Source organism: Heterodontus francisci, chromosome 34, assembly GCF_036365525.1.
Source record: "Heterodontus francisci isolate sHetFra1 chromosome 34, sHetFra1.hap1, whole genome shotgun sequence".
In the NCBI taxonomy this organism is placed as follows: domain Eukaryota; kingdom Metazoa; phylum Chordata; class Chondrichthyes; order Heterodontiformes; family Heterodontidae; genus Heterodontus; species Heterodontus francisci.
In genome coordinates, this window is record NC_090404.1 from 33,321,839 (window position 1) to 33,348,943 (window position 27,105).

Sequence of the window (27,105 nt, forward strand, 5' to 3'; positions counted from 1 at the left end):
GAATGATTACTCCCACCAGCTCACATGTGACATTCTCACTTTCATCCGTTTGAAGATTAAAGTTTGCAATAAGTATTTGATTCAAACGCTGAAGCCGTCGAAATATTATTCTCCATTTCCACATCCCCTTCTTCCAAGTTGCAATACGATTATAATTTGCTTGCTGCAAACGTATATCATCCAAATCAGGATGAAACGGCCCCAGATGACAACGAGTAAAACGATGGACGTTTTCCAGATCTGCGTCAATGTGTCACTCTGATCGAATTCATTGCCTTGGACCGGAGTTTTCTGTTACTTTATTGGCAGCGACAGTGAATCTGAAGATCAGAGCACTGACCAAAAGAATCAGAAAGAATGGAGTTAAAATAGGTCAGTCCATTGGAAAGCATCCATTATTGGTGAAATACAATGGATTGCGTTTGGTCTGCAATACCACGGGCATTTTCAGTTATGTAGATTGATCCGTGCATAATATGCCATGAGATATTGATTAAACAGCCCAAAGTACATATAGGTCTTTCCAAAAAAACAGAGACACCGTTTTCTCTGGCAATACTCTGTTTTCAGCTTCTGACAACAAATGAGTCCAAATCGATCAAAGGTTAAAATACTAAATTCCTAGACAGTAGCATCTCTGGATGCATAAATTAGCCTAATACTGAGACTTTACCCGGGAGTAATGGCCAGGACGCTGCCTGGAATATAAATGCTAGGAATCTGGTTCAATATCACGACGGTGAGAATGATCAGGAGATTCATCAGCGCCATGGATACCTGGTACCGAGTGATGCAGTTGGAGAGACCGCACCTTCCTCGGGACAAGATCACAATCTTCACTAAATTAACTGTAACAGAAATAAAGAGAAATAGATTTTTTTAAAAATCTGGTCCTTTAGGGAAGGAAATATGCTGCCCTTGCCTGATCTGGCCCAGGAAGCATCTAAAGGGAGAGCTAAGAAGAGCAAGGAGAGGACACGAGAAGTCATTGGCGGATAGGATCAGGGAAACCCCTAAGGCTTTCTATAGGTATATCAGGAATAAAAGAATGACTGGAATTAAATTAGGACCAATCAAGGATAGTAATGGGAAGTTGTGTGTGGAATCAGAGGAGGTAGGGGAAGCGTTAAATGAATATTTTGCGTCAGTATTTACAGTAGAGAAAGAAAATGTTGTCGAGGAGAATACTGAGATTCAGGCTACTAGGCTAGATGGGATTGAGGTTCACAAGGAGGAGGTGTTATCAATTTTGGAAAGTGTGAAAATAGATAAGTCCCCTGGGGCAGATGGGATTTATCCTAGGATTCTCTGGGAAGCTAGGGAGGAGATTGCAGAGCCTTTGTCCTTGATCTTTATGTCGTCATTGTCGACAGGAATAGTGCCGGAAGACTGGAGGATAGCAAATGTTGTCCCCTTGTTCAAGAAGGGGAGTAGAGACAGCCCTGGTAATTATAGACCTGTGAGCCTTACTTCGGTTGTGGGTAAAATGTTGGAAAAGGTTATAAGAGACAGGATTTATAATCATCTAGAAAATAATATGTTCATTAGCGATAGTCAGCACGGTTTTGTGAAGGGTAGGCCGTGCCTTACAAACCTTATTGAGTTTTTCGAGAAGGTGACCAAACAGGTGGATGAGGGTAAAGCAGTAGATGTGGTGTATATGGATTTCAGTAAGGCGTTTGATAAGGTTCCCCACGGTAGGCTATTGCAGAAAATACGGAAGTATGGGGTTGAAGGTGATATAGAGCTTTGGATCAGAAGTTGGCCATCTGAAAGAAGTGGTGGTTGATGGCAAATGTTCATCCTGGAGTTTAGTTACTAGTGGTGTACCGCAAGGATCTGTTTTGGGGCCACTGCTGTTTGTCATTTTTATAAATGACCTGGAAGAGGGTGCAGAACGGTGGGTGAGTAAATTTGCGGATGACACTAAGGTCGGTGGAGTTGTGGATAGTGTCGAAGGATGTTGTTGGGTACAGAGGGAAATAGATTGGCTGCAGAGCTGGGCTGAGAGATGGCAAATGGAGTTTTATGCGGAAAAGTGTGCGGTGATTCACTTTGGAAGGAGTAACAGGAATGCAGAGTACTGGGCTAATGGGAAGATTCTTGGTAGTGTAGATGAACAGAGAGATCTTGGTGTCCAGGTACATAAATCCCTGAAAGTTGCTACCCAGGTTAATAGGGCTGTTAAGAAGGCATATGGTGTGTTAGCTTTTATTAGTAGGGGGATCGAGTTTCGGAGCCACGAGGTCATGCTGCAGCTGTACAAAACTCTGGTGAGACCGCACCTGGAGTATTGCGTGCAGTTCTGGTCACCGCATTATAGGAAGGATGTGGAAGCTTTGGAAAGGGTGCAGAGGAGATCTACTAGGATGTTGCCTGGTATGGAGGGAAGGTCTTACGAGGAAAGGCTGAGGGACTTGAGGTTGTTTTCGTTGGAGAGAAGGAGGAGGAGAGGTGACTTAATAGAGACATATAAGATAATCAAAGGGTTAGATAGGGTGGATAGTGAGAGTCTTTTTCCTCGGATGGTGATGGCAAGCACGAGGGGACATCGCTTTAAGTTGAAAGGTGATAGATATAGGACAGATGTCAGAGGTAGTTTCTTTACTCAGAGAGTAGTAGGGGCGTGGAACGCCCTGCCTGCAGCAGTAGTAGACTCGCCAACTTTCAGGGCATTTAAGTGGTCATTGGATAGACATATGGATGAAAATGGAATAGTGTAGGTCAGGTGGTTTCACAGGTCGGCGCAACATCGAGGGCCGAAGGGCCTGTACTGCGCTGTAATGTTCTAATTCTAATTCTAATTCTAATATGTTCCTCCAGACCCAGAGCAATATGGTTGAACTTTTACCCACCCCCACCCCAGCCCCCGCCCCTGCCACCCTCTGAAATGGCCTGGAAAGCCATTCAATTGTTAAGGGAAATTAAGGCTGGGTGACAAATGCTGCTTTTGCCAGCAACGCACGCATACCATGAAATATATATTTTTTAAAAACACCCCCAGGATAAGTAACATATTAATCTTTATGCGTCTGCTCCCTAAAAACAGCAGGGAGACCATTAACTAGTTAGCCCTGAACTGACGAGAAAAGCGTACTGGCACTTCTTCAATGGAAATCTAAATTTCCATCCTAACTTCCTAAGTGAGGCATTGTTTTAATGTCTCACGTAAGTATCTCATTTTCCGCATCGCAACACTGCCCTCAGTACTTCCTGATGTCGGTTTGGATGGTGGACTGAAGTCCTGGGTCTTCAAACCGATAACCCCCGAACTGAGAGTTCTACCATCTAATCTAAGGTTATTCATATTAAAATAAGTGCAGAAAATTGAATAGGGGGACGCTTCAAAGAACATTCACGGTCACGTAGTAAGCAACAAATCGAAAAACAGTGAAGGGCAGAGAAGGTAAACGTTGGGACTACATTCGGATTTGGGCTTTCAAGTGGATGTTTGAATAAAAGTGAGCCGGGTGATATGGTGGATAGCAATGGTGCTTGAAGATAAAAGAGGGATCCAAAGTCCAGACCGGATGTTGAGCCCATGACCGAGGGTGGAGTGAAGAGTTGGATTTGGAACCTTAAAGGACAGTGACCAGCACAAGGATCAGAAACGTATTTTGGGCTGAATGATACTTGATGCTGTATTGACAGCAAGAGTGAGTCTGCTTGTCAGAGAATTGAGGAAAATAATTAGAAAGAAGCGGTTTAGAAGTTTACAGCAGAAAAAAAACAGTTGGCTTGGCAAAAGCAGCGAGATATAACTGGATGGATGGATGGAGTGAGAGGTAAACCGAAAGCATGTGGGAAACAGTGAGAGATTAACGAACTGCTGGAATCTGGAGCCGTGAGTAGTTGTTCTTGAGAAATGGATTATTGATGCATCCTGTCATTTAATTCATTATTCTGAACGATCAAGAAAATGTGAACTAATCCATAACTTCAACAAGTTCATCGCTCAAACCCAACATAATTAAATTACCCATGAAATACACATGCCCGTTGTTAGTGTGTTCATTATTTAATCAAACCAGGTAGTAAAAATTATATATCTGAATAATTAAGCTATCGATCGATATAATTCTGGAATGTTATTAAATCCTATACAAAAATGTTAGTTCAACAGAAATAGCAGTTCCATGTCATTACATAGAAACATAGAAACAGATAAAATAGGAGCAGGAGTAGGCCATTCGTCCCTTCGAAACTGCTCCACCATTCATTATGATCATGGCAGATCATTCAACTCAGTGACCTGTTCCCGTTTTCTCCCCAGATCTTTTGATCCCTTTCACACAGAGAGCTATATCCAACTCCTCCATGAAAACATGCAATGTTTTGGCCTCAACTGCTTTCTCTGATAGCGAATTCATAAGGCTTGCCACTCTTTGGGTGAAGTAATTTCTCCTCATCTCAGTCCTAAAAGGTTAACCCCGTATCCTTAGACTGTGACCCCTGCTTCTGGACTCCCCCACCAACGGGACCATCCTTCTTCCATCTACCCTGTCAAGTCCTGTTAGAATTTTCTAGGTTTCTATGCGATCCACCACCCACCCTCCGCCCCCACCCCCCCACCCCCACCGCCCCGTCATTCTTCTGGACTCCAGCGAAAATAATCCTAACCGACTCAATATCTACTCATACCTCAGTCCTGCCATCCCAGGAATCAGTCTGGTAAACCTTCGCTGCATTCCCTCTATAGTAAGAACATCCTCCCTCAGATAAGGAGACCAAAACTGCACACAATATTCCAGGTGTGGCCTCACAAAGGCCTTGTATAATTATTGCTCCTGTACTCGATACCTGTCGCTATGAAGGCAAACATACCATTTGCCTCTTTTACCACCTGTTTCACCTGCACGCTTACCTTCAGTGACTGGTGTACGAGAACACCCAGGACTCGTTGCAGATCCCCCTCTCTCAGTTTATAGCCGTTGAGATAATAATCTGCCTTCCTGTTTTTGCTACCAGGGTGGATAACCTCACATTTATCCAAATTATACTGCATCTGCCAAGCATTTTCCCACTCACTTAACTTGTCCAAATCACCCTGAAGCCTCTCTGCATCCTCCTCACAGCTTCCCCTCCCCCTCCCAGTTTTGTGTCATTTGCAAATTTGGAGATATTACATTTAGTTCCCTCATCTAAATCATTAATATATATTACAAATCCCTGTCGTACCCCACTAATCACCGCCTGTCATTCGGAAAAATACCCATTTATTCCTTCTCTTTGTCTCCTGTCTGCCAACCAATTTTCTATCCATCACAATACACTACCCCGCAATCTCATGCATTTTAATTTTACTCGCTAATCTATTGTCGAAAGCCTTCTGAAAGTCCAAATAAACCACATCCACTGGCTCCCCCTCATCAATTCTACTAGTTAAATCCTCGAAGAATTCTCGTAAATTTGTCAAGTATGATTTCCCTTTTGTAAATCCATGCTGACGTTGTCCGATTCATAGCGATAGGTTTCGAGTACAGGAGCAGGGATATCTTGCTGCAATTATCCAGGGAACGGATGTTCTTGCTATAGCGGGAGTGCAGCAAAGGTTTACCAGACTGATTCCTGGGATGGCGGGACCGACGTATGAGGACATATTGAGTCGGTTTGCATTATATTCACTGAAGTTCAGAAGAGTGTGGGGGTATCTCAGAGAAACCTATAAAATTCTAACAGAACTTGACAGGCTAGGTGCAGGAAGGATGTTCCCGATGGTGTGGGCATCCAGAATCAGGGGTCATAGTCTAAGGATGCGGGGTAAACCTTTCAGGACTGAGACGAGGAGAAATTTCTCACCCAGAGAGTTGTGAGCCTGTGGAATTCGCTGCCACGGAAAACAGCTGAGGCCAAAACACTATTTTTTTGAAGAGGGAGTTAGATATAGTTCTTGGGTCTAAAGGGATCAAAGGCTATGGGGGGAAAGCTGGAACAGGCTACTGAGTTGTATGATCACCCATGATCATAATAAATGGCGGAGCAGGCTCGAAGTGTCAAATGGCCTATTCCTGCTCCTATTTTCGATGTTTCTATGAATATTTCCTGCGTGTGTAGGAACCCGAGCGATGGCTAAACTAGTTGCATTGCTGGGGGTAAAATTGCCACCACAGACAGAATGCTGAAGATTTGAAACTTTCCTTGGGGATTTAGGCAATCCAAATAAGTTGTTTAAAAATATAATCAAAGCAAAATACTGCAGATGCTGGAAATCTGAACTAAAAGCATGAAATGCTGGAAATACTCATCAGGTCTGGCAGCATCTGTGGAGAGAGAAGCAGAGCTAACGTTTCAGGTCAGTGACCCTTCTTTAAACGCTGCACTGCAAGCTGATTAAGAGATCATTAAAATAGCAGTCAGCTCTGACAGAAACTGAGACAATCGGTGTTCCAGGAGGCTATTATTTTGAAGACGGGTTCTGATGAGGCAATGGAGACCGCTTCATAGACCTGTTGATGAAGACTGGACGATTGTTCGACTGATAGTGGCACCATCCAAATATGGCCGGGAATTACTAAGGTCAGCACATGATATTCCTCTCGCAGGACAAAATGGGATCTGGGAGACCAAATCACGTACAAGTCAACATTATTAATGGCCAAGCTTTACAAAGGACTTGGTAGAGTTTTGTAGGACATGCCACATGTGCCAAACGGTGAGAAACCACAACCCATCATAAAATCGGCACCCCTAATTCCCGAAGCCGTTATTGCGGAACTATCTATTAAGGTATACAAGCCATAGCATGCAAGGCTACGGGACAAGTGCTGGAAAGTGAGATTGGAATAGATAGGTGCTTGATGGCTGGCATGGGCACAATGGGCCGAAGGGCCTGCTTCTGTGCTGCATAACTCTACGACTCTAGGACTCTGAGGTGTGGGCAGACTGTGTAGGACCTTTACTGAAAACAAAAGTGGAACAGCAATATATACTCACTATCATAGATATGGTTGCTCGATTTCCAGAGGCCATTCCCTTGAGGACAATTACTGCTAAAGGCTAAAATTGTAGTAGAGAAGTGAGGCCAATTCTTTACGCGATATGGATTACCATATGAATTTCAGTCGGATCAAGGTTCTAATTTTATGTCCAAGGTATTTCAAAAAGTCATGGGCAATTTGGGTATCGAACAGTTGAAATGTTCAGCATCTTATGCACAGGCACAGGGAGCTTTAGAAAGGTGCCATCAAACTTTCAAAATTATGATTAGAGCATACTGTCATTTATATCCCCATGATTGGGATAAAGGGCTATGCTTTATTTTATTCGCCAGCAGAGATTCACCGAATGAGTCCACAGGTTTTAGTTCTTTCAAATTAGTTTACAGACATGGGATAAGAGGTCCTCTAAAACTAATAAAAGACATGTTCTTTGAACAAAAATGATGAATCTTCGGTACTAGACTATGTATTCGTGTTCCAGGGAAGGTTCACAAATGCTTGCAATGGTCTTCAGGAAAACCTTAAAGTATCGCAAACCACTATGAAAAACTAGCAGACATGAACACAAAGACCTGGACTTTTCAACCAGGGGATGAAATAATAGTGTTATTACCTTCAGAGGATGAATCATTAAAGACATGGTTCAGTGGTCCATATAAAGTGATCAAAAGAATTGAGAAGGTAAATCATTTGGTTGCCACCACAGATCACTGGAGAAAGAATCGTCTGTGTCATATCAGTATGTTAAAGCAATTTATTGCAGAGAGGAGCATAAGCTACTACAGGTATGTCAGATGATAGAGGAAAATAAGAATGAAAGGGATAGTGAGGATGAGGCAGAAGGAGGCCTAGACAATTCTCAAATTGAACCTCCTACTATCTTGTTAGCAAATACAGAATGGCCAGGAAAATTGGACAACATGCTTTTATACTTAGAAGTTGAACAAGAAGAAGACAGAACAGGCTACTCATGGCATTTGAAAGCGTCTACATTATAAGCCACGATGTGCAAACTTCGCCACACATGATGTGGATGTAGGGAATTTATTCCTATGAAAAACATCCTTACCACTTAAGTCCAAAAACGAAAGGCCCAAGTATAAGTAGAAATCCAATACATGCTGGAAAACAACGCAATTGAACATAATTAAAGCAGTTGTAGTTCACCAGTAGCATTGGTGCCTAAACCTGTTGTGTCAACCCAACTTTGCACAGACTACAGAAAAGTCCATGCGGAAACAGAGGCAGACTCCGACCCAGTTCCTTACTTGGAAGACTATATTGACAGAGTGGCAAGTGCCATGTTTCTGAGAAAGATAAATTTGTTCAAGGAATACTGGCAAGTTCCTTTAACATCCCAATTAAAGAAATACCAGCTTTAGTCTCACTGGATGTTTTTTTTCAGTCAAGGGATACCACCCTGTTTAATGGATACTCGAGAAACCGTTCAAAAAATAGTGAAACCAACAGTGTCCATTGTTCCAAACTTTGCAGTTTACCTTGATAGATAAGGAACACATGAAACATCTAGGAGACTATGTTTGGAAGGTTGCAATTGGCTGATGGGAATAATCTTTCAGGAAAAATGTAAAACTCAAAATTCCAATATGTTCCGATGGAGTTTGTTGTAACAACTTTATTGCTTGAAGATCGTACACATTTCAGTTGGGGGGGGGGGGGGGGGGTGGTGGGGGGGGGGAGCTATGATATCGCAAATGCTTTGCCACGAACTTAACTTCGTTGAGTTACATGAGTAGCAATGGTACAAAGCAAGATTGCGTTAAATACCAGAAAAGTGAATGAGGGGCATGAGTGTTAAAATATGTTTGAAATGTTTTCAACTTCTGTTTTTGCATTGTAATCAAATGCAGTCACGAATGGCGTTTCGTTTTGCCAAGGGCGGAAGTGTTACAAGAGGTTTTTATTGCAGTACTGAATTCTGTGAGTTTTAAAACTGAAAAAAGGATTTGTGATCAGTGTAAATTGAAATTAAATAGCTGAAATTTCTGCATGTTGATTCTATAGGAAAGAACCGGAAAGCAAGCAGTTTCAAGGAAGCTAATCAGGGGGTTTGATCTCTCAGAGAATCAAGGGTGATAGCGAGCGGGCGGGAAAGTGGAGTTCAAGCCCAAGATCAGCCATGATCGTAATAAAAGATGGAATAGGGTTGATGGGCCATATGGCCTACTCCTGCTCCCAGTTCTTTTGTTCTTGCATTCAAATAAGTTTCATATAAGTTTGTCATAGTGTCATAAACTTCTTCTTTTCTTTCTTTTGGGCCTCCTTATCTCGAGAGACAATGGATACGCGCCTGGAGGTGGTCAGTGGTTTGTGAAGCAGCGCCTGGAGTGGCTAGAAAGGCCAATTCTGGAGTAACAGGCTCTTCCACAGGTGCTGCAGAGAAATTTGTTTGTTGGGGCTGTTGCACAGTTGGCTCTCCCCTTGCGCCTCTGTCTTTTTTCCTGCCAACTACTAAGTCTCTTCGACTCGCCACAATTTAGCCCTGTCTTTATGGCTGCCCGCCAGCTCTGGCGAATGCTGGCAACTGACTCCCACGACTTGTGATCAATGTCACACGATTTCATGTCGCGTTTGCAGACGTCTTTATAACGGAGACATGGACGGCCGGTGGGTCTGATACCAGTGGCGAGCTCGCTGTACAATGTGTCTTTGGGGATCCTGCCATCTTCCATGCGGCTCACATGGCCAAGCCATCTCAAGCGCCGCTGACTCAGTAGTGTATATAAGCTGGGGATGTTGGCCGCTTCAAGGACTTCTGTGTTGGAGATATAGTCCTGCCACCTGATGCCAAGTATTCTCCGAAGGCAGCGAAGATGGAATGAATTGAGACGTCGCTCTTGGCTGGCATACGTTGTCCAGGCCTCGCTGCCGTAGAGCAAGGTGCTGAGGACACAGGCCTGATACACTCGGACTTTTGTGTTCCGTGTCAGTGCGCCATTTTCCCACACTCTCTTGGCCAGTCTGAACATAGCAGTGGAAGCCTTGCCCATGCGCTTGTTGATTTCTGCATCTAGAGACAGGTTACTGGTGATAGTTGAGCCTAGGTAGGTGAACTCTTGAACCACTTCCAGAGCGTGGTCGCCAATATTGATGGATGGAGCATTTCTGACATCCTGCCCCATGATGTTCGTTTTCTTGAGGCTGATGGTTAGGCCAAATTCATTGCAGGCAGACGCAAACCTGTCGATGAGACTCTGCAGGCATTCTTCAGTGTGAGATGTTAAAGCAGCATCGTCAGCAAAGAGGAGTTCTCTGATGAGGACTTTCCGTACTTTGGACTTCGCTCTTAGACGGGCAAGGTTGAACAACCTGACCCCTGATCTTGTGTGGAGGAAAATTCCTTCTTCAGAGGATTTGAACGCATGTGAAAGCAGCAGGGAGAAGAAAATCCCAAAAAGTGTGGGTGCGAGAACACAGCCCTGTTTCACACCACTCAGGATAGGAAAGGGCTCTGATGAGGAGCCACCATGTTGAATTGTGCCTTTCATATTGTCATGGAATGAGGTGATGATACTTAGTAGCTTTGGTGGACATCCGATCTTTTCTAGTAGTCTGAAGAGACCACGTCTGCTGACGAGGTCAAAGGCTTTGGTGAGATCAATGAAAGCAATGTAGAGGGGCATCTGTTGTTCACGGCATTTCTCCTGTATCTGATGAAGGGAGAACAGCATGTCAATAGTCGATCTCTCTGCACGAAAGCCACACTGTGCCTCAGGGTAGACGCGCTCGGCCAGCTTCTGGAGCCTGTTCAGAGCGACTCGAGCAAAGACTTTCCCCACTATGCTGAGCAGGGAGATTCCACGGTAGTTGTTGCAGTCACCGCGGTCACCTTTGTTTTTATAGAGGGTGATGATGTTGGCATCGCGCATGTCCTGGGGTACTGCTCCCTCGTCCCAGCACAGGCATAGCAGTTCATGTAGTGCTGAGAGTATAGCAGGCTTGGCACTCTTGATTATTTCAGGGGTAATGCTGTCCTTCCCAGGGGCTTTTCCGCTGGCTAGGGAATCAATGGCATCACTGAGTTCCGATTTGGTTGGCTGTATGTCCAGCTCATCCATGACTGGTAGAGGCTGGGCTGCATTGAGGGCAGTCTCAGTGACAGCATTCTCCCTGGAGTACAGTTCTAGGTAGTGCTCAACCCAGCGGTCCATCTGTTTGCGTTGGTCAGTGATTATGTCCCCCGATTTAGATTTGAGGGGGGTGATCTTCTTGATGGTTGGCCCAAGAGCTCTCTTCATGCCATCATACATTCCTCTGATGTTTCCGGTGTCTGAGGCCAGCTGAATATGACTGCATAGGTGTTGCCAGTGGTCGTTTGCGCAACGCCTAGCTGTTCTTTGTGCAGTACTTCTGGCTGCTTTAAGTGCTGCGGATGTTAAATCGCTGGGGGCTTTCTTGTAGTTCAAAAGTGCAATGCGCTTAGCGGCTATGACAGGTTCCAGCTCTTCATTATGAGATTGAAACCAGTCTGCATTTCTCTTCGCACTTTTGCCGTAGGTGGTCAAAGCTGACTCATAGATGGCGTCTCTGATGTGGGCCCACTTGGTCTCAGCATCCCCTGTGGGAGTGTTTTGAAGGGCTGTTACAAGTGAATTTAGAAATTTTTGTAACAGCTGTGGGTGAGAAATTCTGCTCGTGTTGATGCGCGGGTGGCCCTTCTGCTTGGAATGATGCAACTTCTTTGGTCTGAGTCTAACCTTGCTGCACACCAGGGAGTGGTCGGTGTCGCAGTCCGCACTGTGGAAGCTGCGTGTGATTTGAACACTGTTTAAGGCGGCTCGCCTTGTGACAATGAGGTCTAGCTGGTGCCAACGACGTGATCTTGGGTGCCTCCATGAAACCTGGTGACAGGGTTTAGTGTGAAAGAACGAGTTGGTGATGCAGAGGTTATGATAGGTACACAACTCAAGCAGTCTCTGCCCGTTCTCATTCATCCTTCCAACGCCATAGCGCCCAAGGCAGGAGGGCCATGAGTCATGGTCGGCCCCAACCCTGGCATTAAAGTCCCCCAGCAGGAATAGGTGTTCGGTGTTGGGGATGCTGCTAATGATGTTATGGAGTTGTTCATAGAACTGGTCTTTAGCTTCAGGTGCGGAACAGAGTGTTGGAGCATAGATGCTGAGTAGGTGTACTGGACCAGAGGTGGTGAGCAGTCGGATGGACAGTATGCGTTCCGAGCCATTTGAGGGAGGCTCTATCATGCTGAGCAAGGAGTTTCTGATGGCGAAGCCCACTCCATGCTGTCTTGGTTCTTCAGGATCCCTGCCCTGCCAGAAGAAGGTGTAGTCTTGCTCTGCTAGAGAGCCACTCGCGGGGAGGCGAGTCTCCTGAAGTGCTGCTATGTCCACATTGAGTCTACTGAGCTCGTTGTTAATGATGGCGGTCTTCCGAGAATCGTTGATTTGTGTAAGGTCTTCCGACAGGCCAGGACACATAGTTCTGACGTTCCAGCTTGCAAAGCGAAGGGCTGGTACCTTCTTTCCTTTTTTCATGTTGTTTGGTGCGGTGTATCAGTCCACCTTTCGGGCAATGACCCTGAGCTCCAAGCACCCATTGAAGCAGGCAGACTGTGGCGGGACACAACCTTATTGACCGGGGGCTGCCCGGTTTGAGGCGGGCGGTAGCTGTCCAGTGAGGTGCAATGACCTCTCCCACCGACAAAGGCAACCCGTGGCGCCCAGTTTCTACGCCAATTTATCTGGACTTATAACCCGTAACTGCTGCCTTCCGTGTTGTTTCAGTCGCTGTGAGGCAACTATGGAGTGACCTCTCCATGGCGCATGCCTGGGCAAATTTATGGAGGTTGAGAGTTGCCCAGTCGTCAAAACCCCCCTCTCGGCCTTTCTGGTGGGGTCCAAAGGAGTGCAGGACACGACGTTTGGCACCAGTATGGCTGCAGGAACTGCCGGAAACATGCCAAAGGTGACACATGACCGCCTACGGGGTTCCGCTCCGGATTTTCTGTTAGGGTTTACTCCCTTAGCCTTGGTCTCTCCCGAGACGCCCACAAGGCAGTGGGGTTGTTGGGGCCCCTACACAGGTGGAGGATGGTGTCATAAACTAATAGATTCCTTTATGGCATAGAAGGAGAACATTTGGTCCATCAAGTCCACACCAGCTCTCCGCAGAGCAATCCAGTCACTCCCATTCCTCCATTGGATCACTGTATCCCTATAAATGCATTTCCTTCAAGAACCCATCTCATTTCGTTCTGCATTCTTCAATGGTCTTTGCTTCCTGCACTTTTGTGAACACATTTACAGATAGGAGAAGGGGGCAACAATCGGCAATGGGCCAAAATTTTCAGTATAGTTGAAAAGCATTCTCTGGAAAGCAGATGATCTATTAACTGCATATATACTTATTAAACTCTATTCCATCAAGAATATACACGAAAGATAGTTATACATATGTAGATATCACTATAATCTAATGAATTGGTTTGTTCAATTGCACCTCCCCAAAACTCCGCTTTATAAATTGTAAATGCAATTTACTTTATTTAGATTAACAGAAAATTAGCAGAGAAGAACGTGATTCAACACATCATGCACGTGCCAGCTGTTTGCCCGAGTAGTCCAATTCAGTCCCACAACCAAGGCTTTTCCCCCATAACCCTGAACATTAGCTCTCATCCAGTGCACGTCCAATTGCCGTTTGAAAGTTCCTGCAGAATCTGATTCCACCACCCTTTTAGATGGTACGTTCCAGAACATAGCAGCTTATCTACTTTTGCACAGATCCATTTCTTGTCTATTTACCGATATAACCAATATAATACACAGTTTAGGAGCAAATACGCAACAGAGAGCGAACATTGATGACAACAACAGAAATTGCTGGTTATACGCAGCAGGCCAGGTGGCATCTTTGGAGATAAAAAGTGCTGATGCTTCAGGTTAATAACCTTTTGACAGTTCGGATGGTAGTTTATTTACCTGAAACGTTAACACTGTTTCTCTCTGTACAGATGCTGCCTGACCTGCTGAATATTTCCAGCATTTTCTGTTTCTATTTTAGATTTACAGCATGTGCAGTATCGTGCTTTTGCCAAACATTGGTGATTTCCTCTTGGCAATGGTAGTTGGTTTTATAAACAGTGGGTCACTTTTCTCTTTAGTAACAATGTCATTCATCCCACGTTACCCATTTGTATGGATGCCCCATCTCCATAGTAAAGGGGATAGATTAGACTCATCTGCATATAACTATCTAGTCCGCTTGGCTAATTGCCATTATCCGAGACTATAGCTGAGCTCTCTACTGGTGTCATTGTGATGCATCATTTCGGGGTGGTGGGGTGGATCCGCACAGTCACACAGGATAGATCAATAAGAAGGACGAAGTGCAAAGAGTGACCAGTTGCCATCCGGGATACAACTATTGTTACACTCCATGTCAAACACACGGACACATTACTGCATCAGTGATAATGGAGTAAAAGAGTCTGGACATTCCTCTTAATTAATTATGCAGTATTGATTTTACTTTTACTGAAGAGCGTTACAGAGGTCAGAAATTTGATCCTCTGGGGATAGTACTTCCTGTAATAAAGATAAGGGTCTGTTATTCAGTGGTCTCTTGGGACCCTATCCCTCTCTGGTGGCACGCATATCCATCAACATCTGGAGGGGAAGCCTTAGAGAGCTTGGCGCTCTCTGATTTCCGGTGTTCCTGTGGCCCTGCCATTCTTCTATCCCAGGCGTAAACACCACCATTGTAAGAGAGGTCTCAGTCAATTCGGCACTGAACCCCCAAATTTAGCAAATCAAAACATTGTGGCAATTTTTTAATGACTTGTCTAGAGAGTATGTTGGCCACTACAGTTCAATGCATGTGACTGTAAAGAATTTTAGTCCAGATCCTCCATTATTTATACAGTGTAGTTAATGATTCACTGGGTGTTTGCTTTAAAACTGTCCCAAACCACTGCAGCCACTGATCGTCTGTCTGTACTCCACTTACATAATTACACGTTGTTGGGTCAAATCTAGCCACTAACTTCACCACCATTCGGAATTGCGTCATGTAAGTAAGCAAAATGAGATTTGCATGCAATAGAAGTTGAGAATTGAACACAAGCAATATTGGAAATACTCAGCAGGTCTGTCGGCATTCATGAAACAAAACAGTTCATGTTTCAGGACGAGAGCAGAATGGGTCAGATTTCAGAGCAGTTGCTTCTGCAGCAGGGTCCACAACTCCCACATTAGTTGGTCCCATCTCTCCAAATATGACGTCCGACCTCAAAAATTACTTCACTAAATTAGTAACTTAAACTAGATGAAGCAATTAATTAATAAAAACAAAAAAGGCTTCAATCAAAGAAAATCTCTTAACTAATTAACAAAACTTTTAGAAAAAGAAAATGTAGATCAGCATGGCAGGGCAGGCAGCTGCCATAACTACAGTATGTGGGAGTTTGTGGAGAGAAGCATAACTGCGTTAAGTGTCTGCAGCTCGAGGAACTTTGACTTAGAGTTCGAAGTGAAGATGTTGCAGGGCATTAGAGAGGTGTGAAATTACCTGAGCGCTTTGTTATAGAAGGTAGTCAGACACCTTACGTTAAGTATAACTTTAGAACTATGAATTATCCAATTTCGTCGGAAAAATATTTTTTGAATCGTGAGCTACATAGAAATGTTTGCATTCAGAGGGACATAGGTTCACATGAAAAACAAACAAATAATTCGGAAGGAAAGTGGTATGCTAACATTTGTTACCAAAAAACATTAAGACGCCTTAGTACATTTATGGAAGACACTGGTGAAGCCACACCTGAGGTACTGTGTATAGCTTTTGTCACTCTACCTAAGGAAGGACATACTTGCCCTAGATGCAGTGCAATGAATGGTCACTAGACTGGTTTCTGGGATAAAGGGATTGACCTATGAGAAGAGATTAAGCAAATTAGCTCTGTATTCGAGCTTGGAAGAATGAGAGGTGAGCTAATCGACGCTTATAAAATTATTGCGCACTTTGACAGGGGAGATGCAGAGAAAATAATTCTCCTGGCTAGGGAATCTAGAACACAGGGTCACAATCTCAGAATAAGGGTTCGACCATTTAGCACTGAGATAAGCAGAAATCTCTTCGCTCAAAGGGTTGTGAAACTTTGGACAGCACTAATCTGTTTATGTCAATTAGTATAATTAATGTAAAACATCAAACCATCTAATTATCTCCCTGGCGCCTGACATCAGGTATAAATGTGATAGTCTTTGAGTGGTAGCTCAGAGCGTGCTCAGAGCTTCTGATAGAAATGCATGGATCAGTAAAAGGTCCAGTGTTTGGATGTACTATCCCGCCATTGCAGCTATCAGCATTCCAGGTAAATTATTGGAGTTAATTATTAGTTACGGGAATCATTGATTAGCATGCTCTTAGTTCTTATTAACCACTAGCGTTTCTCCACATTATTGATATCCTAAGCCCCCTTTCATGGCATAACTTCTCCACTTTAATGGGAAAATGTATTTTCTCCAATTGGTATAATGTCTCTTGTTATACAGTATCATTTTCCACTTTAACTGTATTATTGCTCCATTTTAATTCTATACTTTCCTCTATTTACTGATATAATTTCTTGTCATTAATGATATAAATTTGCACTTTTAGAAGTGTCGTTTCTCCCCATTACTGGTGTTTTTTTTTACATTGCCAGTGTAATTTCTCCTGCTTAAAAGCATAATTTAGTGTTTCTCAGCAAAGAATTTCAGCCCTCAACTTGTGCCATTTCGAAGTGTAAGAGTGTTTCAGTTCTGCCACTGACACTGTTACTCTGGTGAATTATCACACTGTTATCACGGTGTAAATATAGTTAGAAACATGGAAAAATAGGAGTAGAAGTAGGCCATTTCGTTCCCTCGAGCCTGCACCACCATTCCGCACAATCAAGGCTGATCATCCAAACTCAGTACCCTTTTCCCGCTTTCTCCCCGTATCCCTTGATCCCTTTAGCCTGAAGAACTATATCTAACTCTTTCTTGAATATATTTAATGCGTTGGCATCAACTGCTTTCTGTGGTAGAGAATTCCACAGGTTCACCACTCGCTGGGTGAAGAAATCCCTCCTCTTCTGAGTCCGAAATAGCGTACCCCTATGCTTAGACTGCGACCTCTGGTCCTGAACTCCCGCCATCGGGAACATCGTTCTTGCATCTAGTCTGTCCAGTCCTGTTAGAATTGAGTAGGTTTATATCAGATCCCCTCTCATTCTTCTAAACTCAAGCGAATACAAGCCTAATCGACCCAATCTATCCTGCCATCCCAGGAATCAGTCTGGTGAACCTTCGCTCCATAGCAACAACATCCTTCCTCAGATAAGGAGACCAATATTGCACACAATACTCCAGATGTGTTCTCACCAAAGCCTTGAATAATTGCAACAAGACATCCTTGCTCCTGTGCTCGAATTCTCTCGCTATGAAGGCATACATACCATTTGCTTTCTTAACTGTCTGCTGCACCTTCATGCTTACTTTCAGTGACTGGCGCACAACGGCACCCAGGTCTCGCTGCACCTCTCCCTTTCCCAATATATCGCCGATCAGATAATAATCTGCCTTTCTATTTTTGCCACCAAAGTGGATAACCTCACGTTTATCCACATTATACTGCATCTGCCATGTATTTGTCCACTCATTCAACCTGCCCAAATCACACTGGAGCTTCTCTGCATCCTCCTCACAGCTTCCACTCCCACCCAGCTTTGTGTTATCTGCAAACTTGGTTACACTACACTTATTTCCCTCATCTATGTCATTAATATATATTGTGACGAGCTGGGGTCCTAGCACTGACCCCTGCATTACCCCACTAGTCACTGCCTGCCACTCGTAAAAAGACCTGTTTATTCTTACTCTTTGTTTCCTGTCTGCCAACCAGTTCTCTATCCATGTCAGTACCATTCCCCCAATCCCATGTGCTTTAATTTTACACGCTAATCTCTTATGTGGCACGTTATCGAAATCCTTCTGAAAGTCCAAATACACCACATCCACTGGTTCTCCCTTATCTATTCTACTAGTTGCATCCTCAAAAAATTCCAGTAGCTTTGTCAAGCATGATTTCCCTTTCGTAAATCCATGCTGACTTTGCCCGATCCAGTCATTCTTTTCCAAGAAATCTGCTATTACATCTTATATAATGGACTCTAGCATTTTCCTCACTACTGATGTCAGGCTCACTGGTCTATAATTCCCTGTTTTCTCTCTACCTACTTTTTTAAATCTTGGGCTTATATTAGGAGCAACAGGGTGGTGGTGATAGGAGATTTTAATTTTCCCAACATTGACTGGGATTCGCTTAATGTTAGAGGTCCAGATGGAGCAGAATTTGTAAGGAGCATCCAGGAGGGTTTTCTAGAGCAGTATGTAAATAGTCCAACTCGGGAAGGGGCCATACTGGACCTGGTGTTGGGGAATGAGCCCGGCCAGGTTGTTGAAGTTTCAGTAGGGGACTACTTTGGGAATAGTGATCACAATTCCGTAAGCTTTAAAATACTCATGGACAAAGACGAAAGTGGTCCTAAAGGAAGAGTGCTAAATTGGGGGAAGGCCAACTATACCAAAATTCGGCAGGAGCTGGGAAATGTAGATTGGGAGCAGCTGTTTGAAGGTAAATCCACATGTGATATGTGGGAGGCTTTTAAAGAGAGGTTGATTAGCGTGCAGGAGAGACATGTTCCTGTGAAAATGAGGGATAGAAATGGCAAGATTAGGGAACCATGGATGACAGGTGAAATTGTGAGACTAGCTAAGAGGAAAAAGGAAGCATACATAAGGTCTAGGCGGCTGATGAAAGACGAAGCTTTGAAAGAATATCGGGAATGTAGGACCAATCTGAAACGAGGAATTAAGAGGGCTAAAAGGGGTCATGAAATATCTTTAGCAAACAGGGTTAAGGAAAATCCCAAAGCCTTTTATTCATATATAAGGAGAAAGAGGGTAACTAGAGAAAGGATTGGCCCACTAAAGGACAAAGGAGGAATGTTATGCTTGGACTCAGAGAAAATGGGTGAGATTCTAAACGAGTACTTTGCATCGGTATTCACCGAGGAGAGGGACATGACGGATGTTGAGGTTAGGAACAGATGTTTGATTACTCTAGGTCAAGTCGGCATAAGGAGGGAGGAAGTGTTGGGTATTCTAAAGGGCATTAAGGTGGACAAGTCCCCAGGTCCGGATGGGATCTATCCCAGGTTACTGAGGGAAGCGAGAGAGGAAATAGCTGGGGCCTTAACAGATATCTTTGCAGCATCCTTAAACACGGGTGAGGTCCCGGAGGACTGGAGAATTGCTAATGTTGTCCCCTTGTTTAAGAAGGGTAGCAGGGATAATCCAGGTAATTATAGACCGGTGAGCCTGACGTCAGTGGTAGGGAAGCTGCTGGAGAAGATACTGAGGGATAGGATCTATTCCCATTTGGAAGAAAATGGGCTCATCAGTGATAGGCAACATGGTTTTGTGCAGGGAATGTCATGTCTTACCAACTTAATAGAATTCTTTGAGGAAGTGACAAAGTTGATTGATGACGGAAGAGCTGTCGATGTCATATACATGGACTTCAGTAAGGCGTTTGATAAGGTTCCCCATGGCAGGCTGATGGAGAAAGTGAAGGCGCTTGGGGTCCAAGGTGTACTAGCCAGATAGATAAAGAACTGGCTGGGCAACAGGAGACAGAGAGTAGCAGTAGAAGGGAGTTTCTCAAAATGGAGACGTGTGACCAGTGGTGTTCCACAGGGATCCGTGCTGGGACCACTGTTGTTTGTGATATACATTAATGATTTGGAGGAAAGTATAGGTGGACTGATTAGCAAATTTGCAGACGACACTAAGATTGGTGGAGTAGCAGATAGTGAAGGGGACTGTCAGAGAATACAGCAGAATATAGATAGATTGGAGAGTTGGGCAGAGAAATGGCAGATGGAGTTCAATCAGGGCAAATGCGAGGTGATACATTTTGGAAGATCCAATTCAAGAGTGAACTATACAGTAAATGGAAAAGTCCTGGGGAAAATTGATGTCCAGAGAGATTTGGGTGTTCAGGTCCACTGTTCCCTGAAGGTGGCAACGCAGGTAAATAGAGTGGTCAAGAAGGCATACGGCATGCTTTCCTTCATCGGACGGGGCATTGAGTACAAGAGTTGGCAGGTCATGTTACAGTTGTATAGGACTTTGGTTCGGCCACATTTGGAATACTGCGTACAGTTCTGGTCGCCACATTATCAAAAGGATGTGGATGCTTTGGAGAGGGTGCAGAGGAGGTTCACCAGGATGTTGCCTGGTATGGAGGGCGCTAGCTATGAAGAGAGGTTGAGTAGATTAGGATTATTTTCATTAGAAAGACGGAGGTTGAGGGGGGACCTGATTGAGGTGTACAAAATCATGAGAGGTATAGACAGGGTGGATAGCAAGAAGCTTTTTCCCAGAGTGGGGGTTTCAATTACTAGAGGACACGAGTTCAAAGTGAAAGGGGAAAAGTTTAGGGGGGATATGCGTGGAAAGTTCTTTACGCAGAGGGTGGTGGGCACCTGGAACGCATTGCCAGCGGAGGTGGTAGATGCGGGCACGATGGAGTCTTTTAAGATGTATCTAGACAGATACATGAATGGGCAGGAAGAAAAGAGATACAGAAGCTTAGAAAATAGGCGACATGTTTAGAGAGAGGCTCTGGATCGGCGCAGGCTTGGAGGGCCGAAGGGCCTGTTCCTGTGCTGTAATTATCTTTGTTCTTTGTTCCAATGCGTTGGAACTGTTCCAGAGTCTATAGAATTTTGAAAAATGACCAGCAATGTAACTACTATTTCTAGGGCCATTTCTTTATGTACTCTGGGATGAGCTGAAGGGGTTGGAGGGTGAAATCAAGTGGGAGGTGGGGAGGGAAATTATTGGCACGCCTGAGGCAGGGCCAGAGGCAGGGGGGAGGGGGTCTCATAAAATTGTGATTTGAGGCAGGAGGCAGAGGGCTCGTACCCGCTCCATCGCCAAGTGATTTTTCCAGTGAGAGTGAGGCCAACAACTTTCCACCTAGAGACCAACTGAGGCCCTTAGGTGACCCGTAAAACCAACTTAAGGACAACTTCAAAGAACAAAGAACAGTACAGCACAGGAACAGGCCATTCGGCCCTCCAAGCCTGCGCTGATCTTGATGCCTGCCTAAACTAAAACCTTCTGCACTTCCGGGGCCATACCCCTCTATTCCATTCCTATTTATATATTTGTTAAGATGTCTCTTAAACGTCACTATCGTATCTGCTTCCACCACCTCCCCTGCAGCAGGTTCCAGGCACTCACCACCCTCTGTGTAAAAAACTTGCCCCTCTAAACTTTGCCCCTCGCACATTAAACCTATGACCCCGAGTAACTGACTCTTCCACCCTGGGAAAAAGCTTCTGACTATCCACTCTGTCCATGCCGCTCATAACTTTGAAAACCTCTATCATGCCGCCCCTCCTCCTCCGTCGTTCCAGTGAAAACAATCCGAGTTTTTCCAACCTCTTCTCATAGCTAATGCCCTCCAGACCAGGAAACATCCTGGTAAACCTCTTCTGTACCCTCTCCAAATCCTCCACGTCCTTCTGGTAGTGTGGCGACCAGAATTGCACGTAATATTCTAAGTGTGGCCGAAATAAAGTTCTGTACAGCTGCAACATGACTTGCCAATTTTTATACTCTATGCCCCGACCGATGAAGGCAAGCATGCCGTATGCCTTCTTGACTACCTTATCCACCTGCGTTGCCACTTTCAGTGACCTGTGGACCTGAACGCCCAGATCTCTCTGCCTGTCAATACTCCTAAGGGTTCTGCCATTTACTGTATACCTCCCACCTGCATTAGACCTTCCAAAATGCATTACCTCACATTTGTCCGGATTAAGCTCCATCTGCCATTTCTGTGCCCAAGTCTTCAACCAATCTATATCCTGCTGTATCCTCTGACAATCCTCATCATTATCCGCAACTCCACCAACCTTTGTGTCGTCTGCAAACTTACTAATCAGAACAGCTACATTTTCCTCCATATCATTTATATATAGTACAAACAGCAAAGGTCTCAGCACTGATCCCTGCGGAACACCACTAGTCACATCCCTCCATTCAGAAAAACACCCATCCACTGATACCTCTGTCTTCTATGACAGAGCCAGTTCTGTATCCATCTTGCCAGCTCACCTCTGATCCCGTGTGACTTCACCTTTTGCACCAGTCTGCCATGCGGGACCTTGTCAAAGGCTTTACTAAAGTCCATATAGACAACATCCACTGCCCTTCCCTCATCAATCATCTTTGTCACTTCCTCAAAAAACTCAATCAAATTAGTAAGACACGACCTCCCCTTCACAAAACCATGCTGTCTCTCGCTAATAAGTTTGTTTCCAAATGGGAGTAAATTCTGTCCCGAATAATCCTCCCTAATAATTTCCCTACCACTGATTTAGGAGTGATAGATAAATAACTGATCAATCTTACAAAGCGTGTCTCAAATCGTGCTGTTTGAGGCAGAGATTTGTTTTCATGGGTCACTAGCTGCAGTGTTGGGGAACGAGGGATCTGTTTCGTTGGGATGAGGTCAAATTGAGAATTAGCATGCACAACTGGGCCGATGTAAGGTGAATGTAATCCGGCTGAAACCTTTAACACCTGGAGTAAATATGCTGAACTGAACCTGTGCGCACTGACTGTGACCGTGCTGAACTTGACCTCTCCACTACAGCTAACTGGGCCGATCTCGAGGAGTCCACACTAAATGTAAATGTGCTCAACTGGAGATATCGCCACTGAATATAGCCGTGCTGAACTTGACCATCAATATTGAAGGCAACCGTGCTGAACTGGGGACGTTTCCGCACAAAACCTAAACACAGCTCCACCTGTGCACGCTGGAAGTACCGTTCTGACTTCGACCCGTCCACACCGAATGCAGCCAACTGCATTCAAATGGATGCAACTCATCATTTGGCAGATATCCATTCATCTAAACCAGGAAACCAGAGACAGTTTGCGATCCACAATTGTATTATTCTGAATCCACAGTTCAGTACAAATTCCAGTTTACACTCTTCCCTTCTGGACTAACTCCCTGTCCAGAAGTAACTTTTCCGAATGCGGGAAACCCCAGCCATTCAATACAAGCTGAACTGGGCACTGCCTGCTCTCCACTAATTCTTAAGTAAGTCCTGGTTAAAGGGGCCAGCATTTTCAACATTGTTAACACAGTCTCCGAGTGATTTGGAGTCAGGTGCATATGCCTCGGGGATCGCACGGACTGGAGCTGAATATTGATCAGCAGCAATAACTTGGTTGGAGTTTCCTGCAGTGTCAGAATATCTATGGTCATTTAAGGCTTGTGATGTGGGCACTTAACAGAGCATTAAAGGAGTGAAACCTGTGGACTCCTCGTACAGAAGGTTCACTGTCACCATTGCAACAGCCTATTATATTTTTCATTATCACAACTGTAACTAGAATCATTTTGTAATCTCTGGGTAGTTAACTTTAGAGCGGTGTCAGATCTCTTGAAAAACATTCTATTCCATCAAAATAAATACTCGTGTCTGGCAATGCATGCACGAGTATGTTTGTTTCAATTAGTGCATTTATTGTAAAACATCAAATCTTCTAATTATCTGCCTGGAGCCTGACATCAGGTATAGATATGATAATCTTTGAGTGGCAGTTCAGAGCGAGCTCAGACCTTCTGCTAGAAATATATGCATTAGTGAAAGGTCTAGTCTTCACCATTTACAATCTCGCCCTTGCAGCTGTCGGGATTCCAGGTAAAGTACTCTAGTTAATTATTAGTTATGGGAATTATTAATTAAATCTGTCACTGCTCTCATTTACCAGTAACGCTTCTCCACGTTATGGATATTCTTTCACTTCTTTAACAATTTAATTTCTCCACCTTAAGGAGAATATTTCTTCTCTCCAATTGGTATAATTTCTTCCCTTTTACAGTATCAGTTTCCCCTTTAAAGGTATTAATTCTTCATTTTAAACCTTCTTTTCCATTCACTGATATAATTTCTCGTTATTAATGATATGATATCTCCCTTTTAGAAGTGCCATTTCTCCCTATTGCTGGTATAATTTCTTTGCATTACCTGTGTAATTCTTCCCCCATGCCTGTATCACTTTCCACTTTCAAGGCATCATTTTCCTCGTCAGTGGTAGCATGTTCCCATTAGCCGTTGTAATTTCACCCGTTTGAACGTATAATTTAGCACTTCTAACTATATAGGTACTCCCCTTTACTTGTGCCATTTAGTGGTGTAAATGTAGTCCTGTTCTATCCTTAAAGTTACTGTTATCACACAGAATTCACTGTAAATTTAGTTATATTGTGTTATTGAAACTGTTATTGTGGGTGAATTATCACACTGCTATCACGCTGTAAATATAGTTCTACTGTGTTATTCACAATGTTACAGTGGATGAAACATCGCACTGTCACCATGCTGTAAATGTAGTGCTGCTGTGTTATTCAGATATTCTTGTGGGTGATGTATTACACTTTTATCACGGTATATATGTATTTCTAATGTGTTATTGACACGATTTCTGCGGTGAATTATCAAACTGTTGCCACGGTGTAAATGTAATTCTAATGGCGTCATTGACTCCATGGGTGAATTATCACACTTCTATCACGGAAAAATGTATTTTAAAGTGGTATTTACACTGTTGCTGTGGGTGCATTATCACACTGTCATCACGGTGAAAATGCAAATTCATTGCGTAGATGGTCCTGTTACTGTGGTTGAATTATCACACTGTTATCACAATGTACGTGGAAGTGTATTGTGTGAATGGCCGTGACAGTAGATGTATGATTTTCATAAATGATTCACTAATTGAAATTATTCAACAAATAAATAACTTCTGTCTGAATTTAATTGAAGAGTTTATTTAGTGAACATTATGAGGCTATCGAGTTGTTAGTAGAAATATTAAACAATTGAACAAAGGGCCATCTTAACAATGAATTTACACTTACCCTAAAATCAAAGCTCTCAGTCGTTCTGTTCTCTGTCTCAAATTCTCACTGCTCTCCTCTTCCATACTAGCTGCTGCTAACTGTTGTACAGTGGTCACTACTGTGTCCTTCTGCCTGAACCCCCTGACGTTGTTCCCGTCTTCAATGCATTCCCCACATTTTGTATAACTGGTGGCACCCCTTGCACATGAGTAAAAAACGTTTTAATTTCAATACCCACGAATGGACTGACCTGATCATCAATTCGGACAATGCAGAGCAATACTGGGGGAGTGCTATATTGTAGGAGGGCCCTTTCCTCGATTGAGACCTTATCACCTTCCAGTTCCGCTGGTACACATCAACACGGGGGTTTCCAGCTGAATAACGGGAAAATCGCATGGATTTATCAATGATTGTTCACCAACATCCCTCCACAAGGTGAGAAAACACTAATTGCCTATTCGGTTATCCCTGTTTGACTATCTTTCCGAACAAGTTGACAGTGACATTTTCCACAATATTTTATTTATTTTAGGTCCTCAACAAGATATAATCCATTTTAAAGGCAAATGTTTCCTACTTCCCTATTAGTTTCCTCTTTTATTGTCGGATATTGCATTAGTTACCACCTTAAATATCTTCTATAATAAGCTACTGGTGTTATTTTTCTTGTTTGTTTGATTTCATGTTGGTTTTCATGCGTTTCCAATGAATTCTTGTTCTTATGTTCATTCGTATAATTTTACATTCTGATGCTATTGACCTGTCTGATTTGAATCCAGGTGATTATTTTAACTGAAGAAGCAAGTGCCCCGAGGTGAATTGATAGTTTTCCACTCAGGATCAGGTGTCAGTGTTGTAGAATTTACACAGAATTCTGTAAAACGGATGATTTTGTTGGGAATCGGACCAGTAATTGCTCTGTTCTCACTCGGTCACACACATACACTCTCCCTCTTTGCCTTACTCCCTCTGTCTCTATTACAGCTAACTTGGCAGTTCTTGTGATCCTTTTCCTAGGAAGATGCGGTCTCTCCAGATGTCTCACTTACTACCTGGTTTCCATGACAGTAACGGATCTCCTTGTGATGATCACCGCTGTGATATTAAACCAGATTGTTCGTATTTATTTCACAGGCAGTTTTCCGTCCATCAAGTCCATATGCAGTCTCCGTAATACCCTAAACTTTGCGAACATAGACAGTTCTGCCTGTTTAACAGTCGCTTTCACCTTGGGTTGATCTATGGCCATCTGTTATCAGAAGTTTAAAGTAAAATATTGCACCGAGAAAACGGTGACATGGGTAGTAGGAACCGTGTCTACATTGAGCTGTTTAAAAAAATACTTTCTGGTATTTTATATATGAACTTTTGTACATAACTAACGATATACCCTGGTTCTGCAGCATTAAGTTAATATATTATACGTCGCCTGCATGGGCCTCATAGGACTGGATTCATCGAATTTTAACCACTTGTCACTCATTCATTCTCATTTTACTGCTCAATGCTCTGACCGTCAGACACATTCTAGTGGCCAGTAAAGCCCGCAGGAAACTCCGGACCCACAACAATGGAGAGAATCAGAGTGACCCAGAGATGGACAATCCGAGAAAGTCCATCGTTTTACTCTTCTACATCTCAGACAGTTTCTTCCTGTTATATTTGTTACTTTTTATAAATGTTCATTATGTCTGAATGACAAAACTTAGTTATGTTTCTGGTTCCAATTTCAATGATTCAAATATTATTCTGCAGGGAACTGGAATAATGCTACAGCTTTTGATTTTCTGCATCAATCCGTTTATATATGCAGGGACCCAGAATAAATTTAGAGAGGAGTTAAAGAATGGAGTGAAGTATCGACTGAGTCTAATTGTTAAATTGTTTAAATGATGGAATCATAGAACCATAGAAACATAGAAAATAGGAGCAGGAGTGGGCCATTCGGTCCTTCGAGCCTGCTCCAACATTCATTATGATCGGGGCTGATCATCCAACTCAGTAACCTGTTCCCACTTCCGCCCCATATCCTTTGATCTCTTTAGACCCATGAGCTATCTATAACTCCTTCTTGAAAGCATACAATGTTTTGGCCTCAACCAAAACAAGAAATGCTGGAATCACTCAGCAGGTCTGGCAGCATCTGTGGAAAGAGAAGCAG